Source organism: Oncorhynchus kisutch, linkage group LG10, assembly GCF_002021735.2.
Source record: "Oncorhynchus kisutch isolate 150728-3 linkage group LG10, Okis_V2, whole genome shotgun sequence".
Classification (NCBI taxonomy): Eukaryota; Metazoa; Chordata; class Actinopteri; order Salmoniformes; family Salmonidae; genus Oncorhynchus; species Oncorhynchus kisutch.
In genome coordinates this window covers 44,398,049-44,404,826 of record NC_034183.2, presented here as the reverse complement: position 1 = coordinate 44,404,826, position 6,778 = coordinate 44,398,049, and the positions used below count along the sequence as shown (strand labels likewise).

At 43.6% G+C, this 6,778-nt stretch overlaps 1 pseudogene; it reads right to left on the bottom strand.

The window, feature by feature from the left end:
* On the bottom strand, positions 1-6,428 carry LOC109897231 (transmembrane 4 L6 family member 4-like; annotated as a pseudogene).
* Positions 6,429-6,778: the final 350 nt, after the last annotated feature.

Genomic DNA, 6,778 nt, shown 5'->3' with positions numbered 1-6,778 from the left:
GCCTTATTGAGTGTTAGATGTGGGCAGGTCCAGTCCAGCTCTGGGCTTTAGAATACAATTAGTTAAAAGGTATGTTCCACTAGAGCAAAAGTATTTGTGACCCCAATTTGGCATATGGGCTAGATGTTTATTTAAGATTGTGGTGCTTCAAGACGAGGGTTGGTCCTCCTACCCCACAGCGGCCACAGCAGTCTCCACAGATGGCACCGATGAGTCCGTTGATGACCTGGATGGCACAGAGTACAGCCTGCAGCAGGCCCATCACCAGCAGCATGGAAAACAGGGTCAGGTGCCAGGTCACAATGCCCTCAGGTGCTGTACAGTCCTTCCACAGGGTGTGGTTATTCAGGTAGTCACTGGTGAAAATGGTGAAGTTCAGCAAAAAGTAAAATACATTGCAGTGTGCTGAATCTTATCTGAGTGACCGAGGTGGTGGTTGAAGATATCCCTCTAGTGGTGTGGGGGCTGTGCTTTGGCAAAGTGGGTGGGGTTATATCCTTCCTGTTTGGCCCTGTCCGGGGGTGTCCTCGGATGGGGCCACAGTGTCTCCTGACCCCTCCTGTCTCAGCCTCCAGTATTTATGCTGCAGTAGTTTGTGTCGGGGGGCTGGGGTCAGTTTGTTATATCTGGAGTACTTCTCCTGTCCTATTCGGTGTCCTGTGTGAATCTAAGTGTGCGTTCTCTAATTCTCTCCTTCTCTCTTTCTTTCTCTCTCTCGGAGGACCTGAGCCCTAGGACCATGCCCCAGGACTACCTGACATGATGACTCCTTGCTGTCCCCAGTCCACCTGGCCATGCTGCTGTTCCAGTTTCAACTGACCTGAGCCCTAGGACCATGCCCCAGGACTACCTGACATGATGACTCCTTGCTGTCCCCAGTCTACCTGGCCATGCTGCTGCTCCAGTTTCAACTTCCACCTGACTGTGCTGCTGCTCTAGTTTCAACTGTTCTGCCTTATTATTATTCGACCATGCTGGTCATTTATGAACATTTGAACATCTTGGCCATGTTCTGTTATAATCTCCACCCGGCACAGCCAGAAGAGGACTGGCCACCCCACATAGCCTGGTTCCTCTCTAGGTTTCTTCCTAGGTATTGGCCTTTCTAGGGAGTTTTTCCTAGCCACCGTGCTTCTACACCTGCATTGCTTGCTGTTTGGGGTTTTAGGCTGGGTTTCTGTACAGCACTTTGAGATATCAGCTGATGTACGAAGTGCTATATAAATAAATTTGATTTGATTTGAGGTACAATGAGGGGGAAAAACTATTTGATCCCCTGCTGATTTTGTATGTTTGCCCACTGACAAAGAAATGATCTGTCTATAATTTTAATGGTAGGTTTATTTGAACAGTGAGACAGAATAACAACAAAAAAATCCAGAAAAACGTATGTCCAAAAATTTTAAATTCATTTGTATTTTAATGAGGGAAATAGCATAGCGCCACAGTCAAATAATATTACTAGAAAATATTAATATTCATGAAATCACAAGTGCAATATTGCAAAACACAGCTTAGTTTTTTGTTAATCCACCTGTCATCTCAGATTTGGAAATTATGCTTTACAGCGAAAGCAATACAAGCGTGTGTAAGTTTAGCGATCGCTCGACAAAACAATAAGTACACTTAGCATCAGGTAACTTGGTCACGAAAATCAGAAAAGCAATCAAATTAATCGTTTACCTTTGATCTTCGGATGTTTTCACTCACGAGACTCCCAGTTAGAAAACAAATGTTCCTTTTGTTCCATAAAGATATTTTTTATATCCAAATAACTCCGTTAGTTTGGTGTGTTATGCCCAGGAATCCACCGGAAATAGCGGTCACGACAACGCAGACAAAAATTCCAAATTATATCCATAATGTCCAAAGAAACATGTCAAATGTTTTTTTTATAATTAATCCTCAGGGTGTTTTTCAAATATCTATTCGATAATATATCAACCGGGACAGTTGGCTTTTCACTAGGACCGGGAGTAACAATGGCCGCCTTTCTCTTTTGCGCACAACTCACTCTGAGAGCCCCCACCTATCCACTTACGCAATGTGGTTGTTCACGCTCATTCTTCAAAATAAAAGCCTGAAACTACATCTAAAGGCTGTTGACCCCTTAGAGAAGCCATAGAAAAAGGAATCTGGTTTATATCCCTTTAAATGGGCAATAGGGATGCATAAGAACAGAGAGGTTTCAAAAACAGGGGCACTTCCTGATTGGATTTTCCTCAGGTTGTAGCCTGCAATATCAGTTCTGTTTAACTCACAGACCAAATTTTGACCGTTTTGGAAACTTTAGAGTGTTTTCTATCCTAATCTGTTAATTATATGCATATTCTAGCATCTGGTCCTGAGAAATAGGCCGTTTACTTTGGGAATGTTATTTTTCCAAACATAAAAATAGTGCCCCCTAGCTTCAAGAGGTTACAATGTGTTTGAGTGGTAAAACCGTTCTTACCCGTCAACAAAGGGGTTGGTCCATAACTCTGTTGTACCATTGGTATAGAGGCACATTGGTCCATTATGAATGGCAACAGCAGACACAATGATGGAGTAGCCAGCCCCCAGAACCCCTACCGCAGCAAAGATGATCGAGGTGAACATCTGAGGAAAATAAAGATCACAGGTCGAGGTTCAATTCAATCAATCTGGGTATTGAACACAGGCCATCCAAGTGACTCAAATAGACTTCGTTAGCCCCTCCTACTTTTAACTCAGTGGACTAACACTAGTGTTCAGGGCCCGTGTCCATACAGCGTCTGAGTAAGGATCCGTTTGGCTTTCAGACCATAATTGATAAGATTATATGGACAGGTCTGGGCTCCTGATCCTAGGTCAGAATGAACTTTAGGTCTTACTTATTCTGTGAGCATATCAGCTTGATATATCAGCAACAGTTTGAAATAATTATTTCCTTGAGCCAACCAATGCAACAATGGACAATCAATCAATTGATCCTTTTGCCCCAAAATCTGTTGAAAGCAATGGCACCGTCCTAAACAATGCTGCAGTATGGTACCAGTATGAGATCAATAATACTATTGGTCGGGTGGTAAGAGAGCGCTGTAGCTAACTGCCTGCTCTTTGTTTCCCTTCAGTCGGTGAATTCCGTACATTGGGTGTTCGCGCGGTAACTCCCTCTAATGAAGAACATTAGAATCACGCCTGACAAGGCCAATGAACACCGTGCCTCACCGGAAGCCACGCCTTCCACAAGCGATAAACCACAAAACGCAGATGAATTCCTTGGAAGGTGTATATGGCAGCTAATTCAGCGTTTCATGTGAGAATTGATGATGCCACTCCTGGAGCGCTCTTCCCCTGGCAGTGCGGTTTTAAAAGGTGTGCACTGTCTCAGGCCGGTTTCTAAACCTATGTGCTGTTTGATGCCCCATTTGAATCGGTGGATCTGAAGATCCTCTCCTACAAGTCCACTCTACTCGTGGCTTTGGCCTCAGCTACAGGTGGTGGAGATCTCCACCCGTTATCTGTTCATCCCTCCTGTATAATGTGCTCCTTTGGCAACTCTAAAGTCACGTTGTGACCTTCGCCTCCAAGGTCATGACTATGTCCTACAGGTCTCTAGCTTTTGAGCTTTTTCCATCTGTTCTCTTCTAAAGAGCAGAGCGGTACATGCCCTGTGTCCGGTAAGAGCATTAAGCATACTATAAGCATTAAGCAGACTTGAGCGGACCAGTTTGTGTGACCAATTTTTTAAAATTCTAATTTTCTAATCCGGCTCGTGGTAGAGCGCTTTCTAAACAGTGTCTCTCCCAGGGGATTGTGGAAGCTGTTTCTCCAGCGAAAGGCAGGAAATACCTAACTGTGTACGTGCCCAATCCACCAGGGGTCTGGCGGCATCTAGCCAAAGGTCGACAGATGGCGATATTGAGTCATAATTTTACCGTCCAAAGTGAATGTATGCAGCCGACTGTACACTCTTATCCACAGTGCACAAGTTCATACATAAAACATTCTCCATTCAGGCTGCAAAGGAGTCAATTTTCCACCACCATACTTGAGTGCCTAATGCTAGTCCCGGATGTTGCTCATCGCATTCAGCCAATCAGGTTGCAGCAGTCTTTTTTTTCCACAGCTGGTCTGATAGTTTCAAAATAAAAGTTGTGCTTACTGAACAAGCAGTTCTTGGCATGAACTTGTTTAGAAAACCTTTCACAACTTTTAATAAGAAAAATGTAACATTTATGAAATTATGTTATTGAGATTTATTAAAGGATATGTTCATAAATGTGTGCAATATGAAGTGTAATAGTCAATAAAGAATGAATATCAATAAAACATTAGATCTGAATGCCCCCACTAATTATCCCATTTATCTCACTCTACGCCTGAGGACACCCTTGCCTGACGATTCCTGGCTGTGCCTGTCCCCAATCCACCTGGTTGGGCTGCCTCTCCCGTGCTGCTGACTAGCTGGTGTGACCTGAACTGATCCCTAACTGCCATGTCTCTTACCATCACACCCACATACCCTGACTTCCTAAAGCATGAAAAGCCACCTGACCAAGTGTTTGCACCCTCTATTCATTATAGGGTTTAGGCTGGATATCTGTAAAACACAGACAATTGCTGATATAAAAAGAGCTTTACGAAAGAAATGTGATTTATTGATTGAAGTGTGCTTCTATTTCATGATACATAATCAGATTAGATTGACTTAAACAATTTGTTTAGAGATCTTTTCAATATGTGAGCATACAGTGGACAATAAGCTGGACTGTGCACCATTTTGAAGGGGTCCTGGTGAGGATATTGTGATGATGATGACTGGGCGATATGGTATATTACCTGAAAGGATTTATTTGAACATAACTTGTAAGCCAATCTCATGTATCACAAAGGCAGGTTTTCTGTCGGGTTGGAACTCGGTGTGGTCTGCCTTCGCCCTTTTCATTTGGTGTCCGCTGGGGTCTGCTTAGGGTGTGATTTTCTATCCCCATAGCTGTTTTGCACTGAGTTGACCTACTGAAAGGGAATGTACAGTTATGACTATAGCTACTGTTCCATGAAGGAGGGAAATGAGGTACAAGAACACAATTGAAAGAAGGAATCATCTGATTTATCACCTGTGGAAGACCGGGCTTACGGTGAGGCACGGTGTTGATTGGCCTTGTCAGCCGTGATCTAATGCTCTTCAGTAGAGGGCGGTAGTGTGCAAACTCCCCATTGCCTTCTTCAGGGAACAGTAATTATAGTCATAACTGTACGCTTCTCTTATCTGCTGGCCACCAGTATAATGAGGGCTTTGTCTATAGGAGTCCTGTGAATTGCCAGTGTACTGCTTTGGATGCCCCATGCTTTAACTAAATAAACATGTTATTAAGTTGCATGTTTTTTTTCTCTCCATGTAAAGTCACTCACCGCAAATCTCTTTCCACAACTCTCGTTGCCACAGCAACCGCAGCAGTCATTGTTTTTGAGTCCTAGGAAGACCAGTGCTGGGAGGGTCATCTGTTCAGAAAGATATACAGCACACAATCATTAGGATCAGACCGCAACAATATACGCACAACCATTCAGATACACAACTATTGATTAAGATCTGGACAGAAAGACATCATACAACCATTTAGATAAGACCAGGAAGACTGCTCTCCATTTTGTAAATTCTCACTATAGCACAGACAATCATATTGGCTTGTATCCGAATAGTATGGAGGCTACGGTGTCTGTCATCGGCAACAAGAAGGACAACGGCAGGTTGGCTTAAAGAAGCAAAAACAGCGTGGCACTGTCTTTTGAACACTGGGAACATTTCATCACATTCTAACAATGCTGGAATAACACAAGCATGTTGCTCAAGCCCACCTCAGTCTTTCATTTTGATCGTTTCAAATTGTACCTCATATACTATTATGCAGTTATAATACATTATAAATGATTTACATCTGACCCACTCCCAGCCTCTCAACCAAAATCCACAGTCCATTTCGCAGTAGGAAACAAAGCTTTTCAAAGGGGACCGTTCATCTCACTAAAGCTGTCTTGTAGGCAGAGACGGGCTCCTAAACACACCACATAGGCTATAGCCACAACTGTATATGTCTGTCTGACTGTTCAACTGTTTTCTGAAAGGCTCAAGACAATATTGGTACATTTCTATGTTTCTCCACATGTTGAATAGAGATATTCAAGTAAAACCATTAAAATTAGAATTGTGTACATTAGAGAGTTATTAGAAGTTATTAAAAGCCCCACGTCTAAAGCCCTTTTCCATCCCTTCCATAACAGTTGACTTACCAGAACCCCAGATCCCATGATGCCCCCAAAGTACCACACCTCTTTAGTGATATGGTCATTGTTGTCAACGACCAGCCCCCCAGGGAAGAAGAGCAGGATGTTACTGAGCACACACAAGATGGCCAGGGGGATCAAGGTGATGCCAGGGACTTGGCAAAGCTACCTGAGCACATGGTTCACCTTATCAGCCAAAACAGTCACACAGGGCCAAAAGGGGTTCTCTAAAGTCCAAAGGGCTCCCACACAAACTCGTACACACCTAAACTGTACGTCCTCCGTAAAAGGTTCCTATCTAGGATTGTACCTGTCCAGACCCACCAAACGTTCTCAATCCCTCAGATTGGGGAGGGGTGTATATATAGACTGCTGGTTGGATGATGTCATGATGTAACTACCTTAAATTGAATTTACAGTGGTTGTGCTATGGCAACCATCTGGTCCGGTTAATGTTGTACTATAGCATTTGCCTGCCTGGCCCCAGCCCTGACAGAGAGATAGAGGGGGGGTTATTGAACACACTGTC